Below are 14,689 nucleotides of genomic sequence, written 5' to 3' on the forward strand. Positions count from 1 at the left end.
CTCTTCCCCCTTATGCCTGTTACAACAGCTATGCCCCACTGGTGCAGAGTGCCACTTTCAGGGCAAACCAAACAAATAGCTATGTAATAAACCATTAATAACTCAACAGGCCACCACTGACTTTCTGAGTAGCTTGTGTTTGTGCTGTCAAACCCATTTGGAGGGGCCCAGCTGGGCTGTTAGGCAGAGAGTGCTGAACATCCCAGCTGGCAAGTCATGTGGAGCTTTCAATGTCACCATCATAAAGATGCATCCTGGAGATAAGATCAGTGGTGCTGTCATCTCCCCACTCAGAAAGGAATTTCAGTGCTGAGTTTGTGGCTCTGTAAAACCAGCTGGCAATGAGGGGGGAAGCCTTGAGGCAGCTGTTAGCAAGGAGCAGGTTAGCAAGGCAGAACATATCTTCATGAATACATTTCTCCTTGGTCTGTGGACAGTAGAGTAATTGTCTCACATTTAATAGTGTTATACACATGGCTAACAAGTAGTAGTCTATTTAAAGAAACAGACAATCCTCTTCCCAGAAGCTGCTGTAATACTGTGAACAAATACCCAGAGGGAGAAAATTTTTCTTTCTTTCTTTTCCTTTCCTTTTCATTCTCGTCTAATCAGAAGCACTGCAGATTCAGCCATCTATGTAAGCATGCCTCCAAAAGGAATTTGATTTATTTTTGAGAAGTGAATGTGTGGGTTTTATTATGCATGGCAGGTATGGTTGGAATCCAAGTATGAAAATTGTATTTTACACTACAGACCCTTGGGTAATGAATTACAAGGCAAGACAAACATATCTACCATTGAAAAATGCCACAAAATGAAGGCCCTTTCCAAGAAAGCTAAGAAAGCAAACTGTGGAAGAGAAGACAATTGTTTCTGTTTGCTTGTTTTTTATTTCTTTTCTGTTAGCACCTCTATTATTTAGTGATATTTACATCCTTTTGTCTATTGAGGAAGGAGATGTCTGTGTCAGAATAGAAGCTAAATTTGGGTCTGTCTCACCTGCACAGCATCCTCAATCTCTGCTCCTTTGATTGTCCAGCTTTGCCATTCCTTGGCTGCATCATAGAAACCACAGTGTGAAAGGGAAAAAATGCAAGCTTGGGACTCATCTGGGAGTGGAGTCAGGATGAAAGAAGGATATCTAGACCAAGAAATTATTATATAGGAAGGTTTTCTTAGTGGTTCAATATCTGTATATCTGTATACCTGTATATGCATATGTCCCTCATCTTTAATGTTAGTTACAGCAGCCTGAGTTGGTTTTATCCTCCAGAGTGCCACTCTGCTCTTAATCATTAATATCTCCCAGCAGAAAACCAAAACTTTAGCACTAAGCTCATGCAGTAAGACATTTAGAGGAGAATCAGCAGTATTTTCAGGCTGGTGAACCTTTGTTTTATGTTTCATATTGAAGACAGAAATAAATAAATTAAATTAAACTTTCTGAATTGCATCTTTCCACATTAATAAGTGAGTTAGCTTTAGAAATTGAATAAATAAACATCAGGTAAGGGATGAGTGAAAGCTGAGACCACACTGTGAGATATTAGACTTGAGTCTCAGTATGTAAATAAGAGAATTACTGTCTGAATCCTCCACTTTTCCTCTTGTTCTCATAATCTCCCCTCTCAGGCTGTTACACAGGAAAGAGGAATGAATCAGGATTTACCATCATAACTTCTTTCTCCTTTCTCTCCATCTATATAGCACGGAGCTCTGAAATAAATCTTAGGTTGAAGTTAATATGGTAGTGCCAGCTATAAAAATTTATAGCCAATCTTACCTTCACCAACAAGCAATCTGTGTTCTAAGCTTTGACCTCAACAGCAGCTTTTGGATTATCTCTTGATAAAATCCAGCAGTGGAGCTTCACGTTGTAGTGACATTTCCAAACTCCATCCTAAAAAAACGAGTTAAGACCCACATTTTCATCCAGGCCTTGGCTACCCTGTCTCCAAATCTGGCTCTGTTTTTATATCCAAGGATAAACATTCAGCAGTGTAATTATCTGTAACCACTGAACAGCTAGAGCATGAACTGGTCAAACCAGGAGGCTCTCAGCACACTCTGGTGCTCAAGTCCCTCACACCGACTGTGCAAGTTTTAAAAGCCATATAAAATATACATTAATGTAAAACTGATCATAGAAAGACTGATTCCATTATATGCACAGAGTACCTCTCTGACCTTAGCTGATTGTTTGAATTTTCAATTTTGAAACAATGAGCACATGTTTTTGTTTAACTGTCATCACATTTTCTGCCAACTAAACTTATTTTAACTCCAAAGCAGATATGAGTCTGACTTTCAGACATCTCTTAGTTTTGCTTTGGTTGTTGGTTTTTGTTTGTTTGTTTGTTTTTGTTGTTGTTTCTTTGTTTGTTTTGTTTTTTTTTCTGTTATCATTGTTCTCCTTTTTATTTCCATTCAAATCCAAATAGATAGTTATAATTACATATTGCAATAAATGATACTAAAAGATTTTTAAAAAATAAATGTTCAACGTTGGCTGAAAGGACTTTGTCAAATATTAATCTTGATAGCAAAGCCAGAATTTTTAATTTTTACTTTGTGTTTTCAGCTTTCCCTGTAAAGGGTCAGAGAACTTGGCACTATTTTAAAGCATTTTTTAATTTCTGCTTTCCAGGGCAATAGCCATGGTTCAGTAAATTCTTTTGCATTTGATTTACCAGTTGCAACAAAATATTGCCTGATATCTAATCACAAACAAGGAGACACTTTTAATATTTAACTTCTCAGAAATCCAAAGACTTTCAAGTACCCAAAAAATGGACTCAGAAAGCTGTAGCAGTATTTTATGGAAAATGAAGAACAGGAGTCTGCTAATTCCCTTTTTTTCCCTGTTAATCCCTGGATTTCTGCCTGGATGCTCTGTCCTGTGAAGCATCCTCATTTGCCCTCTCATTTGGAAGATCAGCTCAATACAGAAGAGGTGACATGGAACAGGGATCTCAACATAAATAGCACTGGAAATTGTGATGGCATCTGTGCACCCAAGTTGTGTGTGCATCTAAAATTGCGGGAGAGAAAAAGAAAGGGCAGCATTTCTCTTACACAAAAGAAGGTGAAAGAAGATGACTCTTTGGAAACTATTCTCATGAAAATATTAATTTTGTCGAGTAGCCAGTGCTCTGTCAAAGCAGTTTGGATCCATTGCCTTTGATTCACCATAGCCCTGGTGCTAAAGAAAGTCCAGTGCTGTATGTGTGTAATGCGAGACAGAGCACAGGCTGAGTCCTAGCTTGAGTCTGCAAAGCTGAGGGGACGTGGTTTCAATTTCTCAGTTCATAACAGAAACTCAGGAAAACTGTTGAGATGAAGAGGGTTGACACTTACAAATGCTTGGAGACTGAAACTTTGATTTGAAAGTGGAACAGTTTTGGATATGGAAATTGCTTGCAATCCATAAGGTGCTATTTTTACAACCATTTTCTAGAAATGATCAAGTCTCAACATTTAGAACTTTTTTTTAATACTGTTTCATGACCATAGGAAAATGATTAGTTGGATTATGGTGATCTGGGAGTGATTTCTCCAAGACTGTGGGTCCAAGCTTGAACCAAAGGCACTGGAACTGGAAGACTTAACGGTGTAGCCATATTCAAAAAAAATCAGCTAATCCATTTCAGTCACCTCTCTGATCAGCTGGCTCAAGGTGGTTGTTTGTCAATAATATTGAGAATCTCATCAGCCAAATGTTTGCTTCTTGCTAGCTGCCCATATTAAGCCCTGATATATTATTGCTCATTAATGAGTTATCGCTTCACTGCTGAAGCAAGAAAGTGTGACATCTCCTTCATTAAGAACTGTGGGCAAGATGTATCACACTTAAAGTAATTTTGCTGAATTCATCCCATATTTTAAATGCACAGTTTCAGAGCTTGCAGCTGAGCTGGCTATTAAGCTCTGCTAATATTTGTTCTTCATGCTGTGAGGAGCAATGCAGGGCAATCTGTCTTTTTTTTTTTCCAGTATTGCCATCGAAACTTGACAAAAACTTTTGCTGATAAACTAAAACTGCAAAATAAGATGTGTTTCTTTTTTGCCAGAAAACACACACCCACCCTATCTGATAATCTGTTTTATATGTCCCCAATTCCTTTGATAAAAGGACTGAGATACTTTTTGTTTCTCCCTTGCTCCCTTTCCCATAGGTCTCAGCAAGCTTTCAGGGCCCTCTGTGACCTCCTGGGCAAGCTCAGTGTGCACCAGTCTTAGGAGGGCTTTGCAGAGTGACTATTCCACAAGACCACTGGTCCCTGAGCCAGGGACTATGAGCTTGTGCAGGAGTCAGTGTTCATCAGGGCATCCATGGATCTGGAGGTGTCTTACAATGTGTGACAAGTAATGTCAGTCACTGGGCACCCAATCAAAAAATCCCTGTGTAGTTACATCATTGCTTATAGCAGTTTTTTCTTTTCTCCATCATGAAACCCAAGCTTCAAGAGAAGGAAGACCTTGGGTTTATAAGAATGGGTGGCAGCTTTAGGATGTGTTGGAAAATCTTCAGTGTGTTCAAACAGCTGCTTGATGATTTAGCTTGTAGTCATGCAGTGAGCAAACCCTGGTACTAAGAGAATCATTGTTATCTGATTACCTTCATCACCTATTTGCATGATAATTTGGGCATCATTTAGCACTGGTAACCATTTAATCAGCAATCCTATATAACAGGAATATGATGTTCCTAATTTTGTTTGCATGTACAACTCAGAGGCAACATCTCTGAAGAATGTGAAGATTAATTATACATTAATTAATGGCTATTTATAACAAAGGTCATCAAATTAGTTTCTGTGACCTCATTACCATGTTACATGTAATCTAATTAACTAACACAAAGCTTGATTCAAATGCCTATTGTAATTTTAAAGGGAGAGATTCTCTATAGAGCTACATCTGACACTTTCAAGACTGTTGCTGTTCCAGGTAGTGGATTGAGGCATATTAAGAACACTTATTTCAAAAACCCCTCTACTATTCTAAGGTACTAAGAGAAATTAAGGTACAGCTGCACAATGATTCAGATTCTGAATTTCCAAGCATAATTCCTTGAAATAAAATAATTAAAATCAAACACCACTGTTTTTTTTCTTTCAAAAATTTAGAATTTTGTATACTTCTTGAATTTTCCTAGGTAAGAATTTATATTACTAATAATGCATGAAAAAATAGTGCAAGAAAATGAGCAACTAGAATTTTAAATGAGTGGTGAGATTATGCAGTCTATACACTGGATTCTATTTATCTTGGGTACTTGAGCTTTAATCAGAATCTCACACCTTTTTATTCTTTTTCCCCTTGTAGTTGTTGATATCCTTTAAAATTCATCCATGTTTAGTCTCAGGATGGCCATTTGTTAGGCCATGACAGAAGCAGATTGAATGGTGAAGAAGAAGGAACATGGGTGTGTAAATGAGTGGTGTGATGCAATAACTGTGATAACAGCAGGAGACAAAGCTATTGCAGAGGCTTTTGCTTCACAGTGTTTAATTAAAAAATAAAACAATACTGTTTCTGCTGAACACTAACTGTGGTCTCAGTCTTTGAGAGATGGATTTGGTGGGTTTCTTTTAAGTCCCTTAGAAAGAGTTGAATTTCTTTCCATAAATCTCTTTACGTCTTCTTTTATCTCCCTCTTTGTCATTTTGCCTTCTGTGTCAAACATTGTTTGCACAGAACTATGATTGCTCGGAGCAGGAGACAAAGGACTACAAAATCTGTGCAAGGAAACCCATTGACTGTTGGAAAGGAAAGGACTGTTCCCCCTACAGGCTTTCTCTGGAGGACCACAGGTCATGGGCTTTGTTTTCATTGTGCAACCGCACACCCACGTCTGTTTTCAGAAATAACAGCAGTAACACAGCATTAGAGAAAGAAATGTGTTATGGGCAGTATGGCAGATGGATTTAGTAATACTGAATGGCTTGAAACTTGAGTTTATGTCTTTGCATGCTGGGGTCATGCATAAAATATATCTGTTACCCAAAACTAATATGTTCTCCCAAAATAAACCTTCAAGAAAAGGAATAGTCTTCTTATCTACATAGTCTTCTTATCTACCTTGGATGAAAGTTAGTCTGGGTGAAAATGTATCCATACAGGTTAAACTGTGCTGAACTCCAGGTGGATAACTTCATTTAGAATTCAGTAAGTGGTGTTCTTTCTTCAAAGTTAGCTTAACTCAAAGCCAAACTGAATCACAGTAAAGGCATTGCTGGATCACAAGTCTGTGCACCTAACTAAAGTTCACTAGCACATTTGAAATATTGGGAGAACTTCCCTGAGCATAGAGGAATTTTGCAATTTCTGCCTATCTTTTCTGGAGGGAAACAGGTCAGAACTTGTGTGAACATGGGAAGGCCCCAAGGTCCCAAAGGCTCTGCCCTGGACACCTGCATGAATCTCAGGGGTTAGTACTACTTCCTACACACCTCGTCTTTCCTTCCCCAAAAACATTGGAGGCTTTTGCCCAATCAGTCCCACTCCAGCTGTGGGAAACAGCTTTCATGCTCACAATCTACGATGCTGACCCATACAGTGCCAAGAAATTCTTGGAAGCAAAGAAATTGCCAAAAACTGCAGTGTATTTTCATCCCCAAACTGTGCACAGACTTGAACTGAATGCACTTAACGATTGCAGCTGGAAATAGTTTTGGCCACGAATAATTGATGCTGTGATCCACCAAAGGACACAATAGCAAGACCAGGCTTTTACCCAGTGACCCAGAGACTTATAACACAGCACAGCTGCAGGCACAACTTCTCCCTGTGCATAGAGAAATGAACCACATTTCCTTTCTATAAGAATATCCTAACTGTGGCTTATAAAAAGTCCTGCAGCAGAGTCCTCTTGATCTGTCTCTTTGGACCCTGTCTGACCTCTTTAAACACACTAACATAGCTATTGAAGGAGGACCCAGTAGAGGATAGCTGAAAAGTTGCTTGCAGTCCTCTGGCAGAAGCCAGCAGAAGCTTTTGACACTCTTCCAGACAAACCCAGACCCAGGATGTTGGAAATGTTTGTTTAGATTTTAGGCATATTATTAGATACGTGTCAAGGAGCTTGGAATATCCTTCATCTCTGTCATGCCCTCACTCTATAGGAAGGATCACACTCACCCACATTTGTCTCCACTGACTACAAGACCTAAAAATCTGGAGCCCATCTTTGCTGACAGACTTCTCCTGGTATTGTCAGAGCTTTGAAGCAAATAACGTATCTTTTGCCATTAAATGACTTCTATTTTTTATTCTGGTGCTAATTGATTAAAATTGGCTCTAAGAATATGATTGTCCCCCAAAAAGAGAAAATGCTCCTCCTCTCTCCAAATGTGTGTGTTGACACTCTGGTGTGTTTAGCTCAAATATATTACAGGAGAATTTGATTAAGCACTTGATCTGCTTGTCTCTATTGCAGCAATAGCATGCAATTCACAGAAGACCAATGCTGAAGTGATACTGCTGGCAAAGAGGGTTACAAAGGAGAAAGAGTTACTTAAAAAAATGCAGGCAGCACCCAGCAGAATAACAACATCTTGGCTCACTCCACCTTCATAAAGGAAGCCTGTGCACCAGACAAATGGTATTGACACCAGCATGAATAAATGCAGGTGAGGGGTTTCTTCTTCATTTTTATGTTCTTGGCTTTTCTACAGGGGTCGTTTTTTATGGTCTTTGGAAAGTCAAAATCACAACAAAGTGCTTGAAAAAGCAACAGTAAAACCCAGAGCATGCCTGGAATTCTGGATGGCGAGAGGAGTTTTTTTTTCATTCCACCTCCTTGCTTATCTGCATTAAGCCATAGCATATTAACATATTAATGCATGGAAATTCATATTAATAGTGCTCAGCTTATCTGCCAGGAGCAAAAAAGCAAATGAATGCAGCACAGAAAGGAGAAGCATAAGGTGCAGAATTCAAACTCCTGTGCTTAAAAAGCAAGCAACACAGCCTGTTCTTATATCTGTTGGTGTTGTCATGTCAATGAAAGGAGAATTTAGCCCGTCCAGTCTAATCCTATGGCAAGCCGGATTGGATATAGCCTGTGTTAAGTATTATGAAAGTAGCCAAAAGGCTGTAAAAACCTGTGAATTATTTGACATTTTCATGCTTGTAAAGGTTGTTTTTTTGTTAAATAAGGTATTTGAGCTTGATTGCCTGATTATGTGGGGCTGCTGGTTTGGGTTTTTTCATTAGAAGACTCTTTTTCTCTGATTAAAAAAAAACAACTGCATCCCTGAAATATTCACTCGCTCTCTCAAAAAAAAAAAAAAACAACAAAACAACAAAGAAACCAAACCAACAAAACAAAAATAAAAACCCACAGACCCTTTCTGATAACATCTCATTAATTTGTCAATATTCTTAATGGCTTGCTTGAAAAAAATAAATGAGAGAATCTCACAGGAAGATAAACTCTCCAAGTCTTCATCCCAAAGATAAAAGGAACACTCATGTATGCTGATGTGTTGTTTCACTGCAGATCAATACAGTGATCACAGAAACGATGGTAATTACAGAGCCTGTCTTCTGGGGCCTAAGCATCCTCAGCTCCCTTGAAATCAGCAAAAGTCCATCAAAAGGCTTTAAAACAGTGAAAAACAAGCAAACAAGTAAGCAGACAAAATCCACTCACTGTTTCATAAAGGGTCACTTGATTTCACCTGTTTCCATCTAGACACCTTTGCTAGAGCTGAAGAACAGCATCATGGGCACAATCTTTTTCTCTGAAGCTAATCAATACAGAGACCATTTTTAAAAATAACTTTTTTTTTTTTCATCCGAGGTCAGTTTAGGTCCCTGTATAATGCTTTTATTCAGAGAGCAGGAAAAATAGCTCCACTCACCTGTCTTCTTTGCCTCTCTTTGAAATGTTATGAGAAGCTACATTATTCTTAGAAGTCTGAGGCTTTAATCTTTAGGAAGCATTTGGACTTAGTTGAAAATCTAAGTGGCATTTTAATTTCTATCCTCTATATTTAGAAACACATCAGCGTCTGCACTATAAAGAAAACTCTGGACATCCATGGGGACAACAATATTGATACTGTGGGAAATTCTGTGTTTTCCAAGTTGCTTTTTATCATGACTCAGAATATTTTGAGTTAGTTGGGGGGGGTATTTAAATATTTTCCATTGAAGACAATGAAGCCAGAAAAGTGTTGATCAACTCTATCAAAACCCCAGAAATTCTTCCACATGGCAGATTTCCTCACCACACTCCAAGGAGCCCTGTCCTGGTCTGTAGGACTTTCCACCCACCATGGCAACCTCCTTTCTTTTGATCTTCCATGGTTTGCATGACAGGCTCTTTGAAGCAGGGGCCCTAGTGCTGAGTTTGGGCTGAGCAGCAGTCACGATCACTTTCAGAGCTATAAAAATAAATCTCCTACAGTACTCTTAACAGCTTGTAACCCCAAACATTTTGTTGAGGCTGGCAAGACTTTCTCCCATAGGGGAAAAAGAGTTTGTTAAACTGGTAGCTGTTGGAAGCAGGGAAGTAGCCTGATGTGTAGTGCCAGTAGTTAAATGAAAGCTATTGTAGAGGATTTATTTGTTATGCTTTTTGATCAGAAGGAGAAGCAAGCAGAGCAAAACTGATATTCTCAAAACTTTTCAGAAACTTAATTAGTTGTTTTTGATGTAAGAGCAGAAAAAAATCTGAATTAAAGATGCAGCACCTGAGTTTGTGTAAAGAATGTTTTCCAAAATTAGAAGGAGACGGATCTGAAATATCTGAGAGGCTTCATTTTCTGTAAGCTCCCACAACTATCTGATGTCAATCACCATGCCCTTAAACCTGGTGACTTGGGAGTAGGGCTGCATGTTCCAGAGAGCTTGTCTTCCTCCTGAGTCTGAGCAGAAATAAACACCCTAAGGATGGATCATTCAGAAGTATATTGAAGTGGGTTTTGCTTAAAAATTAAGGAAGGAGACACAGAACTGTGTAACAAAATGGGGAAAATATCCTGGGTGGCTTCTTTACTGGGGGGTGTAGATGCCTCCTCTCTCTGTCCCTGCTCCCCAGCTCTCCAGATCACGTACATGGACACACTGTTCCTCTGGCTTATGGAAGCCAGGATTTGGAAAGAAGAGAACAGTGTGCTTCTGCTCTGGCTCTGACACAACATCAGGCTGTGAGCAAGGGCTCAGCGAGAGGAGGGGAGTTATCCCTGCAGTCATACACTAGGGCAAAACCTAATTTATTTTACAGCCCTTCAGAGCTGTCACACTCAACACATTACACATTGTTCTGTGTCTTGGACCCCATTCACACAATCTGTGCAACACTTTGGGTGCTGGTCCCTTCCCCCTCCCTCCCTGCATTGCTGCAGGTCTCTGCACCCCATCAGAGACCAAGCATTTGCATCTTACTTCTCTTCAATAGCTTTTTATGCCAAGGAAAATCAGCATTAGTCTCTTGCTAATGCTGTCATGGAACTCAACACTCAGTATGCGTTTATGGTGTGACAAAAAGCCAAGGACATCTTGTCTGGAGCAGCTTTTCTGCTCCTGGAAGCCAAGTTAGCTTTTATCTAGCTGGCCTGGGTGCCTACACACTCCACATGAGTCTATACAGCTATGAGGGGCTGCCAACATTGTTGTCATGGGTTGAGGCTGGGCTGGCCACTAAACAAATGACAGATACTCTCTATCCCAGAAGGAGAAGAGAAAAGGAATAAGGAAAAAGATCCTTATGGGTTTGAAAAAAAACACACCCTATAATAACTTTAATGAAACAGTAGCAATAAAAATAAGAGACAATAACATTCATTAGAAAGTAATGAAATATATACAAGTATATATAAAATTAGCATCAAACTCCCCCAGAGCCCAGATTGGATTGTCAGATGGGAACTGGATTCAGGATCTGGCCGAACACACAGATTGGGAATGAAGACAGAACAGAGTCCTTTTTAGATACCAGACATTGCCACTTGACCCTTGTGATCCCTCAGCTTTATACTGAGTATGACACACATGGAATGGAATCCCTTGTTGGCCGGTTTAGGGCCACCAGTCCTGTACACTCATCACAGCAAGTGCAGCATTTTTAGTTACTGATGACCCTCTCACTTACTGCACCCCAATGTGGCACACAAGGTTTAGCAGTGACCTTGATCTCCATAGAAGCAAGTCTAAGCAAGAACCTTTCTGCACAGCAGTCCTTAGTAGTAAGTAAACATCAGTGTTATCACTGCTAAAAGCAGCCACTGCCTGCAAAAAAAGGCAACTGGTTTGGAGCAATTGTCAATGGCATTTTCTGAGTTCTCCCCTTTTGATTACTATTTCAAAGAAATATATTCCTTTTTTTTTTTTTTTTAATCTTTATGGCAACAAAAGAAAACAAACAACCAACCCTCCCAAAACAACCACAAAACTAAAACAAAGCAGCCAACCAAACCAAACCAAACCAAACAAACAACAGCAAAAAAAACCAAACCCCAAACCAAAACAGAGGAGAGGGATGCGAGAAGTTGACACATATTTGTATCCTCCTGGATCCCAAGGGGCATGAGAAGAAAAGATCCAGATCTGAGTAAGAAACCTTGGGTCTGCACAGGACCCCCCATTTCCAGCAGTGGGAGCAGAGCCATCAAACCATAGGGCTGCCTCCTTGCTTGAACTGCTCCTCAAAGTCCATGGTGCAAGGCCATAGACAAGACCTCCAACACAAAACTGCACCTACAGGTTGCAGTAGAGGAGTGATTTGGGCTGTTATTCTCTATTTTAAGTCTATCTGAGAATTTAACCCCCCAGCTTGTTATTTTATTATATCACTAGCTATGCTTAGGAGCACCACACCATGGGTAACTCAGTGTGGGCTGTGTTTCACGAGCAACTTTGAGCAGTCAGTCATTTAGTCTTTTTAAGAACAGCCTGAAAAGCATTTTGCTTCCTTAAGGTGACCAAAGCCTATTTCCATTTACATGTGTGTTATTAGTAGGGAAATACTGCTGGGAACATTTTTCACTGAATTCATCTCCTGAATCCCTGGCTTTTCTCTTCCCCATTGAGGTAAAAGGCTATTTTGGGCAAAATGAATGGTGGAGTTTAATAAACAGAGCTCTCTGCTGACTCCACTTCATGCAAGCGAGCCAGCAAGAATGAAAGACCTTAATGGATATTTAATGGTGGATGAAATGAGCTTTCTCCCTATTAGTGCAGTGGCTTATTAGCACTGGCTGCCCTCTATAAAGGGCTCACCTGACTCACCTCTCAGGCTGGTGCTGAAAAACCTAGCTCCCATGGCTGACCTCAGATTCCCTCCTCATCCAGTGCTCTTACAGTAAAAGTTCTTGCAGAAGAACCACAGCAGTTCTCTTCCTCATTTGTGGTAGAATTTGTTATTTCATTGGGGTCATCATGCTCTTCCCTTTGAAGTCTCTTTCTATGGAGTATTTGATGTGCCCCCACCTGCCATGAATCAAAGGTTTAAAAAAAAAGTCATTAGCGTTCTTTGCATTTTCTTTTTCTGCTTGTATGCCATATGTGTGGTGCTGAAGTTTTAGGATGGCTTTCCCTGAGCATTTCTCCTTCAGCTGACCAGAATGCAACTATCATATTTTTGGCTTCCCCTTGACTTGACTTGAGATCAGGATGAGATATAAGATTCTTCTAAACTTCTCTCTATGTTAATTGGGATTTCAGGGTTGTTGCTTTCTGCAGGAAACTGAAACAGGGACTTGTGTTCCCTCCACTGTGGTTTTGGCAAGGATAAGGAAAATCCCTGGGTAAAGATGAGAGAGAAGACTGTTGTGGCACACAGCAACAATGGGCTACTGCCCATCACACTCACATATGGACATTTTCAAAGCAGTGGACAAAGCTGAGACCAATGTGAGTAGGCAGAGAAGAGGTGGCTGGGTTATAAATTCAGCAGGACTCCCTGAATGTGCATCCTGTTTCCAGCTCTGCTCCACGTTTTCTCTGCATGTGCTCACTGCTGGACCAGGCACTCAACTTTCCCTGGCTCACATCCATCCTGGCCAAGTTCGATTATCTACTTTTTTACAAAGCTGCATCTCAGCTATGTTTAAATACTCGCAGGTTTCTTCTGTTACTTGACAGAGGTAAAATATTATGAACTGTGAAGGATTTGGAAACTGCAGTGAAGACTGCCATAAAATACCTGAACAGTAATTCACCTCAAATAAGATAGCTAAAGATTAATGTATATGGTTGCGTGCATATAATTGCAATTCTTTATCTGAAGGTTTAAATATGAGATGTGAAAAATCAGATATTTGCCAGCATGGAAAATACTTTCTTTTGTATGTGGGTTGTGGGAATCTGGAGGGAGATTTTTAACTCCACCTGCAGTAACTGGAATTTTAGCTATGTATTTCAGTAGATTTGGATTTTTTCTTTTTCACTAGAGATGAAAAATTGGATGCAGTTATGTTCATAATATTGGCTGTATAATTGGCCAGTGGCCTGCATTATGTGCTCAACAGAAGGAGTTGTAGCTGTGGTACAACTGGAATTTATAGCTTGCAGTCAATGAGAGACACTGTGTAAGTCTTGTCAAAGGAGCCAAGAATTTTCTCCCCTGTCAAACCAAAATTCAGAACTCAAATCTGCAAGAGCTTTGGCATAACAGCTATTAAATGGTGTAAAAATAAAACATATTAAACCCCCCCCCAAACCCTAGACCACATCACCTAAGGAGAACATTGGAATTTTTCTGTGTTTCTCATTTTTAAAGTGTCAGTTCTGGCAGAGACACTCAACAGCTTTTCTCATTTTAGAAAGGCAGCTTAGTTTATAAGGTTTTAAGTAATTGATCTGTCTTAATGTGTCCAAGCTTTGGAGTAGCTCAGCAAGGTGTTTGCCATCATTACCTGTGGTAGCTCATATATATATGCATAGGCATATATTTTGATGTAGGAAGACACAGAGTTGTGTTCCTTGTCCTTCTCTCTCTCCCTGCACTTACAGTATGAAGGCAATGCTTAGGGTTCACCTTCTCAGTGGTGTCAGCATCTTTGATCCAAGAGGAAGGGAAGGGGCTTACTGCAAGCAGCACAGATCTCCCAAAGCAGAAATGTTGTGGAGATGAGAAGGGCAGGACGGAGCAGGCAGAGCCAAGGTTGGGTCACACCATGGAGAGAGCATAACTTCTGCTTAAGAAGCTGAGAATTTAAATATTTTTCTGAATATCAAAGATTTAAAATTTTTTTTAACTTATTCCAGAGCTGAAAGTGATTATGGAGACAGTGTGCTACTGGAAACACAAAGTGACTGGAAAGGCAGATAAGCAAAGCAGAAACAGAGCCAGTAGGAAATGTGGGGGATTGCTTGGCTGATGGCTTGGAGGAGACCCTGGGTGGTGGGGACAAGATGAGCACATCAGCTTGCAGATAGGTGGATGGGAGGGTTCCCCTTGAGTGAGCTGCATGTCAGGAGCAAGGACCTTCAAAGTGGATATCAGTGTTATTTGAGACCCTGGAAGAGCCAACACCATCCATGTCTTGGATTGGGAGGGGATGGGGGGGAGAGAGCCCTGGTAGGTGTTTTTGAATGGGACCTGAGTGAAAGTGGACATTTTTACAAAGCTGAGGTAGGAGAAGTAGGATGGGAAATGCTATAGTAGTGTGATAGGAAATGCTATATTACTGTGATAGGAAATGCTTGAAGGAGGCAAGGGGAGGGCTGAAGATTA

This window comes from Indicator indicator, chromosome 25 (assembly GCF_027791375.1).
Source record: "Indicator indicator isolate 239-I01 chromosome 25, UM_Iind_1.1, whole genome shotgun sequence".
Taxonomy (NCBI): Eukaryota; Metazoa; Chordata; class Aves; order Piciformes; family Indicatoridae; genus Indicator; species Indicator indicator.